Here is a 21,985-nt window from a genome sequence, read left to right as displayed (position 1 = left end):
GTGTCAATAACCCTAAAAAAAACTTGGTTGCGAATATAGATCTTTCTTTTAAAATGAGTACGGTGTACCCGGATTAGGGCTTCAGGGAGCCTTTTCTATAGGTTCAGCCCTACCTATGCTACATTCGGGCACCTGATTCAAAGAGGTCTATTAATTTTAACGCAGTTCTTCATCTAAATTTATTTTTAGAAAAATCTAATTAATAATGCATGCCGCGATGGAGAACAGTAACGCCAGACTGCGGCTATCCTGCCTTTCTCCTTCCCTATTGGATACGCTGCCTGTCAGCCCTTTATATGGAGTTGTCAGATAATGTCTCCGTAGCAACCAGTCTGTGTGTATCCTTCAGTGCTATATTAAAGTGGTATTCCCATCTCGGACACTTATGGCATAGCCACAAGATATGCTATAAATGTCCGATAGATGCGGGTTGTACAAATCTCTATAACGGAGCCCCTCGACCCCCTCATACATTGTCCCGCTGTCGGTGGGCTTCGGACGAGGAGTTACGAGTTGGCCTGAAGTACGGAAACAGAGTATCTCACGGAGCTACAAGAGCTTGACTGATTCCGTACTCCCGACCATCTTATAACTCAGTTGCCGGATAAAAGCGACTGCGGCACAAGGTAGGACAGGGGGGCACCGTTCTAGAGTTGGGACCCGCATCTATCGGACATTTATGGTGTATCCGCATAAATGTCTGAAATAAGAATACCCCTTTAATGCAGATTAAGGTAGATTTAGGTGGAACACCCCTTTAAGGACATCTGTATAATAATGAAACAGTAGGGAACAGTGAAAACTTATGAAAGTTAGTGCAAGTGGACAGCAACCAATCAGGCTGCAGCTCTTACTAAACAAAATGAAAGCAGCAACCTGATAGGTTGCTATGGGCAACTGCTTCAACGGTCTCTCGCAGTGCAGTAATAAGTGGAGCATATGCACATAGCAACCAATCAGATTACATCTCTCATTTTCAGACACGTGAGCAGATTGGTTGCTGCAGCAGCAATGAAAGCACAAGCAGCTCGTATAGTAAGGAAGACATATCACGTTAATAAATTATTTATATAGTTCGCTCGATATTCCGCCATTTTCACTCGGTATCCCGCCGAGCCCTCACACAGCGTCGTTTGCCTATGACTCTTACAATTTCCCTTCACACAACACATGTAAAGGTATCTGTTCCCGGTGCGTACCGATTTTCGCCATACTCTCCGTAAGTGCTACCCCTCACTGTCGTAAAATCTCATCTTCAATATAAACAGCAAAAAAAAATGTGCGAAAACCGACATAACTCCCCTTCTCTGCAGCTGCAGAAATTATTAATGACTGCGCAAAGCTCGCAGCCGCCGCCATCTTGTCCGTGAGGGGAGGAAGGAAGGGACGAGCGGGAAAGATGGCGGGGGACGGGAGCTGAGGAAAGACAAGTTCAAGTTCAAGTACACAGCCTGTCTAGTATCCCTGGGAGAAAGTAACATGTTCCCACGGCTAGGGGGAGAGAGGGGAATAAAAAATACCTCAGCTTTAGTGTCCTGTCCTCCATTTTATGACGTTATAATATATAATAAACCATAGGGACCGGTTACATGAAGGGATATAAAAACATGGGAAGGCAATATAAATGCTGTTATATAATACAGGTGAATAATTGTATATCATACCGGCCACATTTAAGAAGAGACATATGGGAGATTGTTAAAAATGTACGTAAAAAGAGGCGCGTGCTGCGCAAAGATGTAATCGTGTGCCCCACCCACCCGTTTATATAGGACCCCGCCCAATCTACTGAAGTGAATCGCAAATACAGAATATGACCCCCTTCATCACACCCCAAAATAAATACAGACCCCAGACCGGTCCCCTAAACAAAGAGACCCCAGACAAGACCCCTTAAATAAATACAGACCCCAGACCAGAACCCATAAACAAATAGACTCCCTAAACAGAGACCCCAGAAAAGACCCCTTAAATAAATACAGACCCCAGACCAGAACCCATAAACAAAGAGACCCCAGACAAGACCCCTTAAATAAATACAGACCCCGTTAGGATGAGAGGTAAGACTCTAAATAAATACAGTACCCCCGACCAGTCCCCTCAACAAATACAGACCCCCTAAATAAATCCAGACCAGGACCCATAAACAAATACAGAACCCCCGACCAGACCCCCTAAACAAATACAGACCCCAGATGAGACCCATTAAATATACAGACCCTGTTACGATGAGTGGTGTTTAGGCTAAGTTCACACTGAGTTTTTTGACGCGGAAACCGCGTCAAAAAGCTCGTCAAAAACGGCCCGAAAATGCCTCCCATCGATTTTAATGGGAAGCGGGGGCGGTTTTCTCCCGCGAGCAGTAAAACTGCCTCGCGGGAAAAAGAAGCGACATGCCCTATCTTCGGGCGTTTCCGCCTCTGACCTCCCATTGACTTCAATGGGAGGCAGAGAAAGCGTATTTCGCAGCGTTTTATGCCCGCGGCGCCAAATGGCCACGGGCAAAAAACGCCGCGAAAATTGGCGTGCAGGGAGAGGAAAATCTACCCCAAAGTTCCAAACGGAATTTTGAGGCAGAAATTCCGCCTGCAAAATACTGCGTGTGAACACAGCCTTAGGCTATGTTCACACAGAGTATTTTGGGGGAGGAATATCTGCCTCAAAATTCCGTTTGGAACTTTGAGGCAGATTTTCCTCTCCCTGCACGCCAATTTTCGCTGCGATTTTCGCGCCGTTTTTCGCCCGCGGCCATTGAGCGCCGCGGGCATAAAACAGCGCGAAATATGCTTTCTCTGCCTCCCATTGAAGTCAATGGGAGGTCGGAGGCGGAAGCGCCCGAAGATAGGGCATGTCGCTTCTTTTTCCCGCGAGGCAGTTTTACTGCTCGCGGGAAAAAGACGCCGACGCCTCCCATTGAAATCAATGGGAGGCGTTCTCGGGCCGTTTTGCCGAGTTTTGCGACGCGGTTTCCGCATCAAAAAACTCGGCAAAATACTCCGTGTGAACATAGCCTTAGAGAGGACGCGGGGTACCCGGGAGACTTCTAGTCCAGGAGGTCTCTCCGTTTTCCGGAGGGTCTGGCAGACATAGGAGGGTTGGCAGGTATGATGTATGAATATTATTATATATTATATAATATTATAAATATAGAATAAGGTTATGTTCACACAGAGCGTAAACGCTGCGGTTTTTCCATCCGAATTAGCGGACAGAAAATCTGCAGCGTCTTATAGTAGCGGCAAAATGGATGAGATTTTAACATACTTTATCCACGCCCTGCGGAAAACGATTCTGCACAGAAAACGTGGATAAATTGACCTGTGGCGCTGCCATAGCAACGCGTCTCTGCTGCTCCGCGTCCAGGCTGATTACATTTCATCACATGTGATCCTTGCAGCCAATCACAGGAGACCACAGGGACAGAGCAGCTGGAAGACCAGGGAGGCGTTGCTTTGGCAACGCCGGGAGAGATAAGTATAGGCCTCTTTTATTTTTCTAGCGCACGTTTGCCGCAGCGGAAAATCCAGCAGAATATACGCACACCATTTGGTGCCAATATTCGGCCGGATCTGCCTGAATGCTCTGGGTCATAGAATTTGCAGTGTATGTCTGACAATTTTCCAACATATCCCGTCGCCCATAGACTCCCACGCCCGGGGCCTTATTTCAATTGGAGAGGGAGATGAGTAGCTGCCATACAACAATGATGCCGCTTATCTCTGAGGGAAACAAAAGCTTGAACTTCTCTTTCTTCTCTCTACCAGAGATGTCAGGTCAACAGATGCCGTGAAATATCGGTCATGTCAGTGTGGACAAGGTACTTTGATGCTACCCTGACCGATTACATGCCCAACTCGTCTTAACTGTGAAAATGGCGCAGAATTTCTCGCAATAAATTAATTCGACATTTGTACAACCCAGAATATCGGTACTGCAACTTTGGCAGAGCAATATGAGGCGTAGGCCACGCCAGCCGAATCACGTCGCATATTATTATAATGGGATGGACTTTTCCTTGTCGTGGGGCACTGGAGTAAGTCATGACAAATTTGAAGTTTATTGCGTGACGTTTATTGCTTGACGTAGGCCGGGACCTGTAGTGGAACTACTGCAGATTTTAGCAAATCTCAAAGCAGTGCAATAATATACTGGTGCAGTTGCCCATAGCAACCAATTAGAATATATTCAACCTTATAATGACCGTAGACTGTAAATAGCCTGGACATATAATACACAACAATAGCCGTCGTTTCATTTTATATTATATTCTCACGAGAAGGTATTATTATTCGGGTAGCTGTCAATGTTAGATATATCATATTTCAGGTTAATATAATCTTTGCTTTATTTTACTTCATGTTGTAATTCGCTAACGTATATAATGCTCTAACAGCATTTTGTCCAATATAATCATATAATATAGTTTATTGTGAACTGAATGAAATAAGTATATACTATGCACATTTTTATACTACACGGTATTAACTATATATGTACATTATTATACTGCATGCTGTAATCTGTATATTATATGTACAGTATTATACTGTATGCTGTAATCTGTATATTATATGTACATTATTATACTGCATGCTGTAATCTATATATTATATGTACATTATTATACTGTATGCTGTAATCTGTATATTATATGTACATTATTATACTATATGCTGTAATCTGTATATTATATGTACAGTATTATACTGTATGCTGTAATCTGTATATTATATGTACATTATTATACTGCATGCTGTAATCTGTATATTATATGTACATTATTATACTGCATGCTGTAATCTGTATATTATATGTACATTATTATACTGCACGCTGTAATCTGTATATTATATGTACATTATTATACTGCATGCTGTAATCTATATATTATATGTACATTATTATACTGTATGCTGTAATCTGTATATTATATGTACATTATTATACTGTATGCTGTAATCTGTATATTATATGTACATTATTATACTGCATGCTGTAATCTGTATATTACATGTACATTATTATACTGTATGCTGTAATCTGTATATTATATGTACATTATTATACTGCATGCTGTAATCTGTATATTATATGTACATTATTATACTGTATGCTGTAATCTGTATATTATATGTACATTATTATACTGCACGCTGTAATCTGTATATTATATGTACATTATTATACTGTATGCTGTAATCTGTATATTATATGTACATTATTATACTGCATGCTGTAATCTGTATATTATATGTACATTATTATACTGCATGCTGTAATCTGTATATTATATGTACATTATTATACTGTATGCTGTAATCTGTATATTATATGTACATTATTATACTGTATGCTGTAATCTATATATTATATGTACATTATTATACTGTATGCTGTAATCTGTATATTATATGTACATTATTATACTGCACGCTGTAATCTGTATATTATATGTACATTATTATACTGCATGCTGTAATCTGTATATTATATGTACATTATTATACTGTATGCTGTAATCTGTATATTATATGTACATTATTATACTGTATGCTGTAATCTATATATTATATGTACATTATTATACTGTATGTTGTAAACTGTATATTATATGTACGTTATTATACTGCATGCTGTAATCTGTATATTATATGTACATTATACTGCATGCTGTAATCTGTATATTATATGTATATTATTATACTGTATGCTGTAATCTGTATATTATATGTATATTATTATACTGTATGCTGTAATCTGTATATTATATGTACATTATTATACTGCATGCTGTAATCTGTATATTATATGTACATTATTATACTGCATGCTGTAATCTGTATATTATATGTACATTATTATACTGTATGCTGTAAACTGTATATTATATGTATATTATTATACTGCATGCTGTAAACTGTATATTATATGTACATTATTATACTGTATGCTGTAATCTGTATATTATATGTACATTATTATACTGTACGCTGTAATCTGTATATTATATGTACATTATTATACTCTATGCTGTAATCTGTATATTATATGTACATTATTATACTGCACGCTGTAATCTGTATATTATATGTACATTATTATACTCTATGCTGTAATCTGTATATTATATGTACATTATTATACTGCATGCTGTAATCTATATATTATATGTACATTATTATACTGCATGCTGTAATCTGTATATTATATGTACATTATTATACTGTATGCTGTAATCTGTATATTATATGTACATTATTATACTGCATGCGGTAATCTGTATATTATATGTACATTATTATACTGTATGCTGTAAACTATATATTATATGTACATTATTATACTGCATGCTGTAAACTATATATTATATGTACATTATTATACTGTATGCTGTAATCTGTATATTATATGTACATTACTATACTGTATGCTGTAATCTGTATATTATATGTACATTATTATACTGCATGCTGTAATCTGTATATTATATGTACATTATTATACTGTATGCTGTAATCTGTATATTATATGTACATTATTATACTGCATGCTGTAATCTATATATTATATGTACATTATTATACTGTATGCTGTAATCTGTATATTATATGTACATTATTATACTCTATGCTGTAATCTGTATATTATATGTACATTATTATACTGTATGCTGTAATCTGTATATTATATGTACATTACTATACTGTATGCTGTAATCTGTATATTATATGTACATTATTATACTGCATGCTGTAATCTGTATATTATATGTACATTATTATACTGTATGCTGTAATCTGTATATTATATGTACATTATTATACTGCACGCTGTAATCTGTATATTATATGTACATTATTATACTGCATGCTGTAATCTATATATTATATGTACATTATTATACTGCATGCTGTAATCTGTATATTATATGTACATTATTATACTGTATGCTGTAATCTGTATATTATATGTACATTATTATACTGCACGCTGTAATCTGTATATTATATGTACATTATTATACTGTATGCTGTAATCTGTATATTATATGTACATTATTATACTGCACGCTGTAATCTGTATATTATATGTACATTATTATACTGCATGCTGTAATCTATATATTATATGTACATTATTATACTGCATGCTGTAATCTGTATATTATATGTACATTATTATACTGTATGCTGTAATCTGTATATTATATGTACATTATTATACTGCACGCTGTAATCTGTATATTATATGTACATTATTATACTGCACGCTGTAATCTGTATATTATATGTACATTATTATACTGCACGCTGTAATCTGTATATTATATGTACATTATTATACTGCATGCTGTAAACTGTATATTATATGTACATTATTATACTGTATGCTGTAATCTGTATATTATATGTACATTACTATACTGCATGCTGTAATCTGTATATTATATGTACATTATTATACTGCATGCTGTAATCTGTATATTATATGTATATTATTATACTGTATGCTGTAATCTGTATATTATATGTACATTATTATACTGTATGCTGTAAACTATATATTATATGTACATTATTATACTGCATGCTGTAAACTGTATATTATATGTACATTATTATACTGCATGCTGTAAACTATATTATATGTACATTATTATACTGCATGCTGTAAACTATATATTATATGTACATTATTATACTGTATGCTGTAATCTGTATATTATATGTACATTATTATACTGCACGCTGTAATCTATATATTATATGTACATTATTATACTGCATGCTGTAATCTGTATATTATATGTACATTACTATACTGCATGCTGTAATCTGTATATTATATGTACATTACTATACTGCATGCTGTAATCTGTATATTATATGTACATTATTATACTGTATGCTGTAATCTGTATATTATATGTACATTATTATACTGTACGCTGTAATCTGTATATTATATGTATATTATTATACTGTATGCTGTAATCTGTATATTATATGTATATTATTATACTGTATGCTGTAATCTGTATATTATATGTATATTATTATACTGTATGCTGTAATCTGTATATTATATGTATATTATTATACTGTATGCTGTAAACTGTATATTATATGTACATTATTATACTGCACGCTGTAATCTGTATATTATTATACTGCATGCTGTAAACTGTATATTATATGTACATTATTATACTGTATGTTGTAAACTATATATTATATGTACATTATTATACTCTATGCTGTAATCTGTATATTATATGTACATTATTATACTGTATGCTGTAATCTGTATATTATATGTACATTATTATACTGTATGCTGTAATCTGTATATTATATGTACATTATTATACTGCATGCTGTAATCTGTATATTATATGTACATTATTATACTGTATGCTGTAATCTGTATATTATATGTACATTATTATACTGCATGCTGTAATCTGTATATTATATGTACATTATACTGCATGCTGTAATCTGTATATTATATGTACATTATTATACTGCACGCTGTAATCTGTATATTATATGTACATTATTATACTGCACGCTGTAATCTGTATATTATATGTACATTATTATACTGCACGCTGTAAACTGTATATTATATGTACATTATTATACTGTATGCTGTAATCTGTATATTATATGTACATTATTATACTGTATGCTGTAAACTATATATCATATGTACATTATTATACTGTATGCTGTAATCTGTATATTATATGTACATTATTATACTGTATGCTGTAATCTGTATATTATATGTACATTATTATACTCTATGCTGTAATCTGTATATTATATGTACATTATTATACTGCACGCTGTAATCTGTATATTATATGTACATTATTATACTGCATGCTGTAATCTATATATTATATGTACATTATTATACTCTATGCTGTAAACTGTATATTATATGTACATTATTATACTGTATGCTGTAATCTGTATATTATATGTACATTATTATACTCTATGCTGTAAACTGTATATTATATGTACATTATTATACTGCATGCTGTAATCTGTATATTATATGTACATTATTATACTGCATGCTGTAATCTGTATATTATATGTACATTATTATACTGCACGCTGTAATCTGTATATTATATGTACATTATTATACTGTATGCTGTAAACTATATATTATATGTACATTATTATACTGTATGCTGTAATCTATATATTATATGTACATTATTATACTGCATGCTGTAATCTGTATATTATATGTACATTATTATACTGTATGCTGTAATCTGTATATTATATGTACATTATTATACTGTATGCTGTAAACTATATATTATATGTACATTATTATACTGTATGCTGTAATCTGTATATTATATGTACATTATTATACTGCATGCTGTAATCTGTATATTATATGTACATTATTATACTGTATGTTGTAATCTGTATATTATATGTACATTATTATACTGTATGCTGTAATCTGTATATTATATGTACATTATTATACTGCATGCTGTAATCTGTATATTATATGTGCATTATTATACTGTATGCTGTAATCTGTATATTATATGTACATTATTATACTGCACGCTGTAATCTGTATATTATATGTACATTATTATACTGCATGCTGTAATCTGTATATTATATGTACATTATTATACTCTATGCTGTAATCTATATATTATATGTACATTATTATACTGCATGCTGTAATCTGTATATTATATGTACATTATTATACTGTATGCTGTAATCTGTATATTATATGTACATTATTATACTGTATGCTGTAATCTGTATATTATATGTACATTACTATACTGTATGCTGTAATCTGTATATTATATGTGCATTATTATACTGTATGCTGTAATCTATATATTATATGTACATTATTATACTGCACGCTGTAATCTGTATATTATATGTACATTATTATACTGCATGCTGTAATCTGTATATTATATGTACATTATTATACTGCATGCTGTAATCTGTATATTATATGTACATTATTATACTCTATGCTGTAATCTATATATTATATGTACATTATTATACTGTATGCTGTAATCTGTATATTATATGTGCATTATTATACTGTATGCTGTAATCTATATATTATATGTATATTATTATACTGCATGCTGTAATCTGTATATTATATGTACATTATTATACTCTATGCTGTAATCTATATATTATATGTACATTATTATACTGCATGCTGTAATCTGTATATTATATGTACATTATTATACTGTATGCTGTAATCTGTATATTATATGTGCATTATTATACTGTATGCTGTAATCTATATATTATATGTATATTATTATACTGCATGCTGTAAACTGTATATTATATGTACATTATTATACTGCACGCTGTAATCTATATATTATATGTACATTATTATACTGCATGCTGTAATCTGTATATTATATGTACATTACTATACTGCATGCTGTAATCTGTATATTATATGTACATTACTATACTGCATGCTGTAATCTGTATATTATATGTACATTATTATACTGTATGCTGTAATCTGTATATTATATGTACATTATTATACTGTACGCTGTAATCTGTATATTATATGTATATTATTATACTGTATGCTGTAATCTGTATATTATATGTACATTATTATACTGCATGCTGTAATCTGTATATTATATGTACATTATTATACTGTATGCTGTAATCTGTATATTATATGTACATTATTATACTCTATGCTGTAATCTGTATATTATATGTACATTATTATACTGCATGCTGTAATCTATATATTATATGTACATTATTATACTGTACGCTGTAATCTGTATATTATATGTATATTATTATACTGTATGCTGTAATCTGTATATTATATGTATATTATTATACTGCATGCTGTAAACTGTATATTATATGTACATTATTATACTGTATGCTGTAATCTATATATTATATGTACATTATTATACTGTACGCTGTAATCTGTATATTATATGTACATTATTATACTGCATGCTGTAATCTGTATATTATATGTACATTATTATACTGCATGCTGTAATCTGTATATTATATGTACATTATTATACTCTATGCTGTAATCTATATATTATATGTACATTATTATACTGCATGCTGTAATCTGTATATTATATGTACATTATTATACTGTATGCTGTAATCTGTATATTATATGTACATTACTATACTGTATGCTGTACGTTGTATATAATATGTCCAATCTTTTTGCATGCTATAAACTGTAAAAATATATACATTAGACTAACTAGTAAAAACTATAGGTTAGGTATATGCTAATTTTTAGACTGCACACTGTAAACTGTTCATATGTTTAAAATAATACTCAGTTATGTTCATTATTGTACTGTACATATGTAATAACTTGTACACTGTATATCATGTGCATTATTCTACCTCATGCTGTGAATTTTATATCATCTGTACATTATTGTACTAAATTGAGTAATCTGAATACCTCACGCTGCAAATAGCTGACATATAATAATTTAGGTTTAATGTGCAATTTGGTTCAAACTGTAACCTGAATAAACCAGTTCTCGGTCCTGTACATTCCTCCTGCCTCAGGTCTCTTTACTGTACACATAATTATTAATAATTAACCTGGCAGCAACTAGTGCCAGCCAAGATTCACATGTATTCTTTATAATCTGATGCCAGTGGGCTGGTGACTCATGTTTATAGGGTCAATACAACAGCCCAGTGTTATGTGTTGTAAAATAAATATGTCCGTGCCTGGAGAGTATATAATATGTTCCTTTCAACTATTAATAAAACCTGTATCATTGCATATACATACTGTACAACCTGCCTGTGTAACATTATTGGTAAATATTGAAACATTGTTATTTTATTTATTTACCAGACTGGAGACATAATAAAATAATAGCATTATATGCCAAGCTGAAGAAAAAAAAAAAGCCTGACCTATTGCATATTATGCTGTGTCATCTTTTATACTGGAAGTGCTGGACTAGGGCATCGGTTCTGCTGATTCTGTAGAGAATTTATACTAGGAATAGATAGAACTATGTACTTACCATGCAGAGCCGGACTATACTGTATACTGGGGATAGGTAATATTAGTCCTGAGAATGCAGCGAAGGATTGATCATATGGGAAATGACCATAATGTGCAGGATTGTGTATACTGGGGATAGCTAGTAGTGTGTACTGGTCATACAGTGCAGGATTGTGTATACTGGGAATAGTTAGTAGTGTGTACTGGTCATACAGTGCAGGATTGTGTATACTGGGAATAGTTAGTACTGTGTACTGGTCATACAGTGCAGGATTGTGTATACTGGGAATAGTTAGTACTGTGTACTGGTCATACAGTGCAGGATTGTGTATACTGGGAATACCTAGTACTGTGTACTGGTCATACAGTGCAGGATTGTGTATACTGTGAATAGTTAGTACTGTGTACTGGTCATACAGTGCAGGATTGTGTATACTGGGAATAGTTAGTAATGACCAAGCAGTGCATAATTGTGTATACTGTGAATAAGGATCCACTGCAGGATTGTACATACTGGAAATAGCTGGTACTGTCAATTGTTTATGCAGTGCAGCATTGTGTATATTGGGAATGGCTAATACTGTGTTCTGACCCAGTGCGGGATTGTATACAGTGGAAAGAACCATGCAGTGTAGCATTGTATTTACTAGGCATGGTGATGAAGTGCAAGATTGTATATAGTAGGAATGGCCAAGAAATGTAGGATTGTATATACTGGTAATGGTCATGCAGTGCAGGATTTTATATACTGGGAATAGCTAATACTGTGTACTGACCATACAGTACAGGATTGTATATACTAGGAATAACCATGCAGGGCAGGATTGTATATACTGGTAATGACCATGCAGTACTGGATTGTATATACTTGGAATGGCTATGCAGTGCAGGATTGTATATACTGGTAATGACCATGCAGTACTGGATTGTATATACTTGGAATGGCTATGCAGTGCAGGATTGTATATACTTGTAATGACCATGCAGTGCAGGATTGTATATACTGGTAATGACCATGCAGTGCAGGATTGTATATACTGGTAATGAGCATGCAGTGCAGGATTGTATATACTGGTAATGACCATGCAGTGCAGGATTGTATATACTGGTAATGAGCATGCAGTGCAGGATTGTATATACTGGTAATGACCATGCAGTGCAGGATTGTATATACTGGTAATGACCATGCAGTGCAGGATTGTGTATACTGGTAATGACCATGCAGTGCAGGATTGTATATACTGGTAATGACCAAGCAGAGCAGGATTGGATATACTGGTAATAACCATGCAGTGCAGGATTGTATATACTGGTAATGACCATACAGTGCAGGATTGTATATACTGGTAAAGACCATGCAGTGCAGGATTGTATATACTGGTAATGGCCATGCAGTACTGGATTGTATATACTGGTAATGGCCATGCAGTGCAGGATTGTATATACTGGTAATGACCATGCAGTGCAGGATTGTATATACTGGTAATGACCATGCAGTGTAGGATTGTATATACTGGTAATGGCCATGCAGTGCAGGATTGTATATACTGGTAATGACCATGCAGTGCAGGATTGTATATACTGGTAATGAGCATGCAGTGCAGGATTGTATATACTGGTAATGAGCATGTAGTGCAGGATTGTATATACTGGTAATGGCCATGCAGTGCAGGATTGTATATACTGGTAATGAGCATGTAGTGCAGGATTGTATATACTGGTAATGAGCATGTAGTGCAGGATTGTATATACTGGTGATGACCATACAGTGCAGGATTGTATATACTGGTAATGGCCATGCAGTACTGGATTGTATATACTGGTAATGACCATACAGTGCAGGATTGTATATACTAGAAATAGCTAGTCGTGTGAACTGACTATGCTGTGCAGGACTGTATATACTGGTAGTAGCAGGCATTGTTGCTGATCATGGATGGTGTTGTTATATAATGCACTGTAATAACTATTATGCACAGTGACCAGTTCCTATTTATAACGCTTCTCCTGGCTGCAGAGCTCTGGTAACTGGATAATGTCACAGTCTCCTGCCCTGACCTCCTCTCTTCTCTGTGGGCTGAGCACCAGACTGCATACTGTACTTTCATTGTATATACTGCATACATGATGTTGCAATTGCTTACCGTGCTCAGTGTTGTCTCCTCTGCTCATGGATCCTCCGCTCACATAGATCCACATATATAATATATTATATCCTCTCCTCTGCGTGGAAGTAGTACAGATCTGAACTTGCCACAGTTTAGAAACTTGTGAGTCTGCAAAATGAAAGTAATGAAGACTCTGCTGCCCCCAAGTTTAGAGCAGAGGAGCCACAAACCAGGCTCAGCTGCCCTAGTTATTACAAAGGAGCTACACACTTCTCAGGGGTTATTATAAAGTTATAATACATATTGTGTCCTTCCCTGCTCTTCTATGAGATTTCATGATAAGTATTTAGAGATGTGCAAAGTTTCTAATTGTATCCGTCCCAAATTGAGACTGTAGCACCCATAAATCATAAGTATAACAGATAGATAGATAGATAGATAGATAGATAGATAGATAGATAGATAGATAGATAGATAGATAGATAATAGGAGATAGAGATACTTATTGTGTATATTATTATGTATTTTTTTCCCTTCATTATTGCAATATTTGTGCAACTAAATTTCTATACCTACACAAATATAGATACATACACAAAATAGAATATAAGACATTTATTTATAACCTGGCTGTCTGTGTAATATATACAAACACACATACATAACATAAATATAGATAGATAGATGGATAGATAGATAGATAGATAGATAGATAGATAGATAGATAGATAGATAGATAGATAGATAGATAGATAGATAGATAGATAGATAGATAATAGGAGATAAATATTGATAATTATTATGTAGATGCATATAGGACTTTATATTTATATATTTTTAATTAATTATTGCAATATGTGTGGAATTAAATATCCATGCATATCTACACAAATATAGATACACACATATACAAACACATAAATACAGGCAGATAGATAGATAGATAGATAGATAGATAGATATGAGATAGATAGATATGAGATAGATAGATATGAGATAGATAGATATGAGATAGATAGATATGAGATAGATAGATAGATAGATATGGGATAGATAGATAGATAGATAGATAGATATGGGATAGATAGATAGATATGGGATAGATAGATAGATAGATATGGGATAGATAGATAGATAGATAGATAGATAGATAGATAGATAGATAGATAGATAGATAGATAGATAGATAGATAGATAGATAGATTAAATAGATAGATAGATAGCTAGAGTGTGTGTATACATTATGTGATAGCATACATCGTCCTATGAGTGTGTAGTACTATTATTAGTGTAGTATTATATGACTTTCTCCTGGGCCCTCAGTTACTGACACCTCTAGTCACACATATAGAATGAGTAGCATTCCTGTGCTCTCTGTATTTCCTCAGATTCCAGTGCTGGACATGTATAGTACAGTGTATGACGAGGACACCCGGCGCTGTGTACACAACCTTTATTGTCTCAGGGTTTAGCTGTAATTAATGAGTCTATTTACATGTGGCCTCTTTTTATTATACCACTAATTGGCTTTGCCATAGTTAAATGTTCCTTTGATCATAATGCAGTGACAATGACATATTGTGGCCGTATTAACTAATGCCTATACATTACAGGCTCGGGCCGGGTCTCATTAATAAAGTGTAGTCAGACAATAAAGGAAAGATCTTAAATATACTACTAATTAATAACTCGTGGTCTGCTGTGATACATCATACAATAAAAACGCAGCACTTATATGTATACACATTATGCTGTCATATCTATCTATCTATCTATCTATCTATCTATCTATCTATCTATCTATCTATCTATCGATCGATCGATCGATCGATCGATCGATCTGATATCTATCTATCGATCTGATATCTATCTATATTAGATGATTCATCAGGTAGATAATTTCTTATAAACAGTTAATGTGGTGATATATTACAAATTGCCCTCTCCAGAACTACAGGTTTATTGGATATTTGTATCTATTGACACCTTCTGCAGTAATAACTGTACTAATGATTGTTTATGTAACAATTCACAAGGTCTCAAGGAAGATGATTAATCTGTTTATGGGCCATATACTGTATTTTTAATTATTATAAATTAACTATTTAATGATTTAGTATTTATTTTAGATAAAAAATATGGATAGATAATAGAAATTGATATTTATATAGGGAGAGGTATATGGATGATATATAGACGGATATAAATGAAATATTATATATATATATATATATATATATATATATATATATGAAAACGAGATAGATAGATAGATATGAGATAGATAGATAGATATGAGATAGATAGATAGATAGATAGATAGATAGATATGAGATAGATAGATAGATAGATAGATAGATAGATAGATAGATAGATAGATAGATAGATATGAGACTCACATACTAATAGATATTACAGTGGATACAGTAGAATTTCATATGCTGCAACCACTTCATCAAGAGTTTTATGATATTCCTTGATCAACATCTTATTTTATTTTTTAATTATTATTGGATGGGGAACTTTTGAGAAGAAAGACAATAAGCAAAATACTCCATGTTCCTGTATATGTTATATATTAGTATCAGATAATACCAACTCCTACTAGGCACTGTCATAATATATTGATCAGTACTATCAGGATGATGAGTTGTGGTTCTAGTTATTAATAATAATAATAATAATAATAATATCATCATCATCATTATCATGTGTTTCTCCAGGCTTTGTAACTATCTCTCTATGACATATATATTATATATTCGCTACAGCCTGGACAGGGTGTATTATGTGTCCTCCCTTCACATTCACAGACACCAACTTTTATACTAGAATAAAGGAGCAAAACCTTGGAATAGAGTAAAATGTCCGAGTCCTGGGCTCAGGAATATGTGCACTGCCTGTTATCTACTAAAATGTCTGCTCCTAGTCCATGTTAAATGATGTGTGCGCGATATTGTATCAGCTGAATATACTCCTTGTTAAATATGTGTGAGAGATGTATGTGTGTGTGTGACAGTGTATATATATATATATATATATATATATATATATATATATACATACTGTACAGTGTGTATGTGATATATAATGTGTTTATATATATATATATATATATATTACAGTGTGTGTGTGAGTATATGTGTATGTGTATATATATATTTATATATATATATATATATATATATATATATACAGTAAATATTAAGTACAGTGTGTATGTGATATATCATTTATGTATATATTACAGTGTGTGAAAGTATATAATACTCTAAATAATGTGGTATACTATATATGTGTGTGTTTGTAGTGCAGTTTGTAAGTAACAAGTGTCTCTGTGTGTATACTGTATACATATAGTTATATGTGTAAGCATAGTGTGAAATGCAATGTAAAGTGTGTATATATATATATATATATATATATATAGGCTGTGCATGTGATATGTGTCTGTATGATTATACAGTATATATATATATATATATATATATAATATTTCATTATATATATGAAATACATTACACATACACACATATTAAATATACATATATATACACACACACAATCACATAATATATTTCGTATTATATATACTTATAAACACACACACACATATATATACACACAAAATCACACACTATATTTAGATACACGCACACGCTGTTACATTTCTTCTCGGTTATTACTCCATTTGCAAAGTCTTTTTATAGCTGTGAAATATTTTAGCGATAAACTGAGAACATTAAAGTGAATTCTTAGTGTTTATGTGACCAGGGTCATAAAAGAGGCTTTATAGAGCGTGCAGTGCGGGCTGCGGGGATTACATGTTATATAATGCGAGGTGGCCACCGAGGCAGGTCACAAGCCATTCATGTGTGTCATGGGGTCATTTTAAAGGGCTAGACCCCTATTTCTGCCTTCAGAATGAAGTCAATGATTGTATTCCGCCATACCTTTGTTAAATACGTGCAATTCCCATCAAACAGGGGATAGAAGCAAACTCATTCCAGTACTGTGCACGTATAGCTGCAGTTCTAAGGAAATGTCCATTCTGTGTATTCTATTCAGCCGCTAGGGGGAGCGCGTCTCTTTAAGTTGTATGTGAATTCGTGCTATAAGTGACCAGAATACATTGGTTGTGGTTCCCTCCCGCACCTTTTTAATCACTTCTTTTTTTTGGGGGGTTAATCTTCGAGCAGACCTGTATTTCTTACTTGCAAGTATAGATTCTTACCTTCTGTAGGGTCCATAATGATTGTACTGGGATAGGAAAATATTTCACCCTCCCTAATAGACACAGTGCCAGGCAGGCAGAAATTGGCAATTACATTTCTATGCCAAACACGTTCTTATAGAGGACCTGCCAGCTCTCCTGACATTTCTGTTAGTAAATACTTGTATTACCCATAAAATAACAACTCTGGAGCGTTTTACCCAAAAACGCTGTTCTGTGCCGTTCCTCTGTTACTCCTGGAAATTTAGAAATAAATGAACAACTGGGTATTACCATTCCCCTTGTCAAAGGGTCCAATAAGAGCTGTCAGTGTGAGACTGCAGAATAGTAACACACAAATGTCAATTTAATCATACATTTCCAGGAGGAATAACAGAGTAACGGCACTGTTAACGGCACTGTTAAATTTAGTAATATGTTTGTCCATGACATTGTTTTAGGTATCAAATTATAGACATAGGTATTACAGGTATATTGTATATACACAGTAATATGGCAGGTATTCTTGTGTATAGGCACAGGTGTAACCAAGGTTTTTTTTCTATGCAACTGTATTGGCCAAATATTTTCATCTAAAGTGTGCATTATGATGTTCTGCAGCAGCTCAGGTGTGTATTGTTGTTGTTCTGTGTCAGTTGAGGTGTGTTTTGTGGTGCTCTGCAGCAGCTGGGGTAGCGAACTGTATAATATATATACACTGTAGCTGCAATTAAATAGAGGGAGCTCTACATGTCAGTCAGTGGTCGGTGCAGGAGATGGCACAAGGGATCTGCCTCACACTGCTTCTGCAGGAAGAGATAAGCAGCGTCTATGTAGGGACGCTTATCTCTGCATAATCATCGAGTTCTGACATTAGAATGTAATGTTTATACAAATATTATTTTCAGACGCGTCCATGTAAAATTTCCAGTGGCGTGTATTTTATTTCTATGATAATGGTTTGTGTTTATATGCAGTGCATAATATTTATAAGGTTTGGGCTACATATCAATTTCCGAAGCACAATGACTCAAATTTGTATGTCATTTAGTACGTACATCCCCCCCCACCCCACACACTGTATGGTGCAGAGCTCTGTACATCGGCCACATGATGAGGCCACGTGGCCACTCTATGTAGCGAGAAGGGGAGTTCCATCTACGATGTCATATCTAGTGGGGGGTTGTAAGAAATGATAAAGGGGACGTCATTTTTAAAACCCAATAACAGACTTATTTTATTTCTTGTAAAATAGACACTTATGGCCAACGTTAAAAAAAAAAAAAGGTGGCACATGTGGATTTTTACCACACGTAGCTGACTGTTTCCACCTCGTTTTTTGTCAAAGCTATGCAGCAAATATGCCGCAAAATCTACGTGTGGATTTTGTGGCGGATTTCACCCTAGACATTACAAATCTGTAGCGTACTCTTATTTTTACTCTGATTTTTCCGGGAAATGTGGAAGGTGTTTTGAACACCCCATCCACATGTATTGTACTGTAAATTGCCAATGATTTATCGTACGAAATCTGCACCAAAAATGCTCAGCAATTACGCCACGACTGTGACTTTAATCTGCATAACAGAGTATTGCAGAGAGCAGTTGATGTAATTTATTTACAATTCTGTCAATTATCATTTGTAAAATATACTTATTTTATAGAAATAATATTAAATAGTCAGAAAAGTTGTAAAAAATATATATTTTTTTGGTCTTGCATATTGCTACAGTCTAACAGTATTAGGCCAGATTCAGACGGGCGTTGCGCATCTCGGACGTGAAAAACTGCCATTTTTCACGTCCGAGGTGCATCCGTGTTCTGTGCTGCGGGACGCGATATGGAGGGACGCGTGAAACGTGAAAAATCAGGACGTCCTATTTTCTCACGGACCCTTCACACGGTCCGTTGAAATAACGGTCGTGTGAACGGCCACATTGAATTATATAGGTCCTTAGGCTACATTCACATGAGCGTATCAGATTCACGCACCTGAGCGTGAATCTGGTCCATTATGCATCAGAGTGCTTTTCGACTGGCATGCGTTATTCACGCACTTTTAAAAAAAATAAAAATATTTTCAATTCCATTGATGCGCAAATCACGTACCGCACACGGACCCATTGACCTCAATGCGCGATAGGTGCGTAAAAAACGCACCAATATAGGACATGCAGTGAGTTTTACACAATGGACACACGCTGCGAGAAAACTCCTGCATGGGTGAACGGTCCCATTGAAATCAATGGGTCCGTGTGCTTCGCGTGATTTCCCTGCGCAGCACACGGACGTTATTTACGGACGTCTGAATGAGCCCTTAGGTTGGGTTTGCATCCAGGTCATTCGCATTTTAAAAGCATTTTCTCTAAAACAAGAATAATTTCATTTTCAGCACAATGATGAAGACAGTAAGTGGCTCATGAGATATTTTATCATGAATGAATACAAACTGACGATCATTTTAATCTTATAAAGCGGCTCTTAATTTCCGGAGATAAACATACATAGCAGCAGGTTTTTGTTGGATGAGAGTGACATATATATATATATACTTTTTAACAATTTTCTCTAAAAGGCTCTCGCTATTGATTCTTGGGAATTTGTCAAAGAGCACAAAGGAGAGAATTAAGACAGCAGCACAACAATGTTACAATCAGCGATTTTAATGGCTCATTTAATGATGTTAATCTGTTAAAAAAAAATAGATCCCTGGGAAAAATAAGTGGGACAAGGAATAAATATAGTGCCAAAGATAATGAAAGATGCTTTTGCATAATTTATGAAAATGTATTCAAATTAAAAAAAATCTGCCAAATATTAAAAAATAATTTTTTTTTATTTCTTTTTTTGAAATTTGGACTTTATTTTTGTTTTTATTACTAGAATTGTCTACAATATACAATTTTTTTTAGTGCTGTTTAGAAAATAAAAGACGACGTTTGGCCCTCTCTGCCATTAACACCATCATCACTTCTACTTCTCTTTCTCTCCGGACACGGCGGTCTAGAAATTCTGCTAATCCGGCGTGGAACAAAGATAGTCCCAATGTTGGTTTGGTAGAAATTTTCTTTAAAAATTTGACGCCTTTCTGTTTTCCCTCTTTGGGCTTGTCCACACGTAATGGAATTGCTGCAGAAAATTTCTGCAGCAATTCCGCAGAATCTAGTAGAAATTCCACTGCGGAAAAAACGCACCATTTCCTGCGTTTTTTACTGCAGTTAATGATGCGGATTTTGCGGCGTTTTTTTCAAGTCTGTCAAGCAATCCAGTCCACTTTCCGCAGCAGGAAGTGACATGCTGCGGTACTAAAAATACGCACTGCAGGTGAATTTTTGATCGGAGATTTTACGCAGCATGTTGATGATTTGTTAAATCTCACCACCTTTGCTGCTACTGTATTCTGCTGCGTATTTTCCGTCTGCAATTCCGGATGGAAAATACACAGCAATTCCGTTACGTGTGGACAAGCCCTTAATGTTTTTTTCATATGGTCATGTACCAGTCAATTTCTAAGGGAAATACTAGAAAGATATCTTGAAGTTCCTGGGCCCCAATGCAAAATCT

At 34.0% G+C, this 21,985-nt stretch overlaps 1 long non-coding RNA gene across 1 annotated transcript in view; it reads left to right on the top strand.

Moving 5' to 3' along the window:
- Nucleotides 1-968: 968 nt before the first annotated feature.
- The window catches only part of LOC142748732 (uncharacterized), a 35,401-nt gene continuing 14,384 nt past the window's right edge, over nucleotides 969-21,985 (top strand). The window contains exon 1 of the long non-coding RNA XR_012882300.1: nucleotides 969-1,035. This is a non-coding gene — a long non-coding RNA (uncharacterized LOC142748732). The remainder of the gene's footprint in view (nucleotides 1,036-21,985) is intronic.

Source organism: Rhinoderma darwinii, chromosome 3 (assembly GCF_050947455.1).
Source record: "Rhinoderma darwinii isolate aRhiDar2 chromosome 3, aRhiDar2.hap1, whole genome shotgun sequence".
Lineage (NCBI taxonomy): Eukaryota > Metazoa > Chordata > Amphibia > Anura > Rhinodermatidae > Rhinoderma > Rhinoderma darwinii.
Note: the sequence above shows the minus strand (reverse complement) of the source record. Positions and strands in the feature narration are given on the sequence as shown.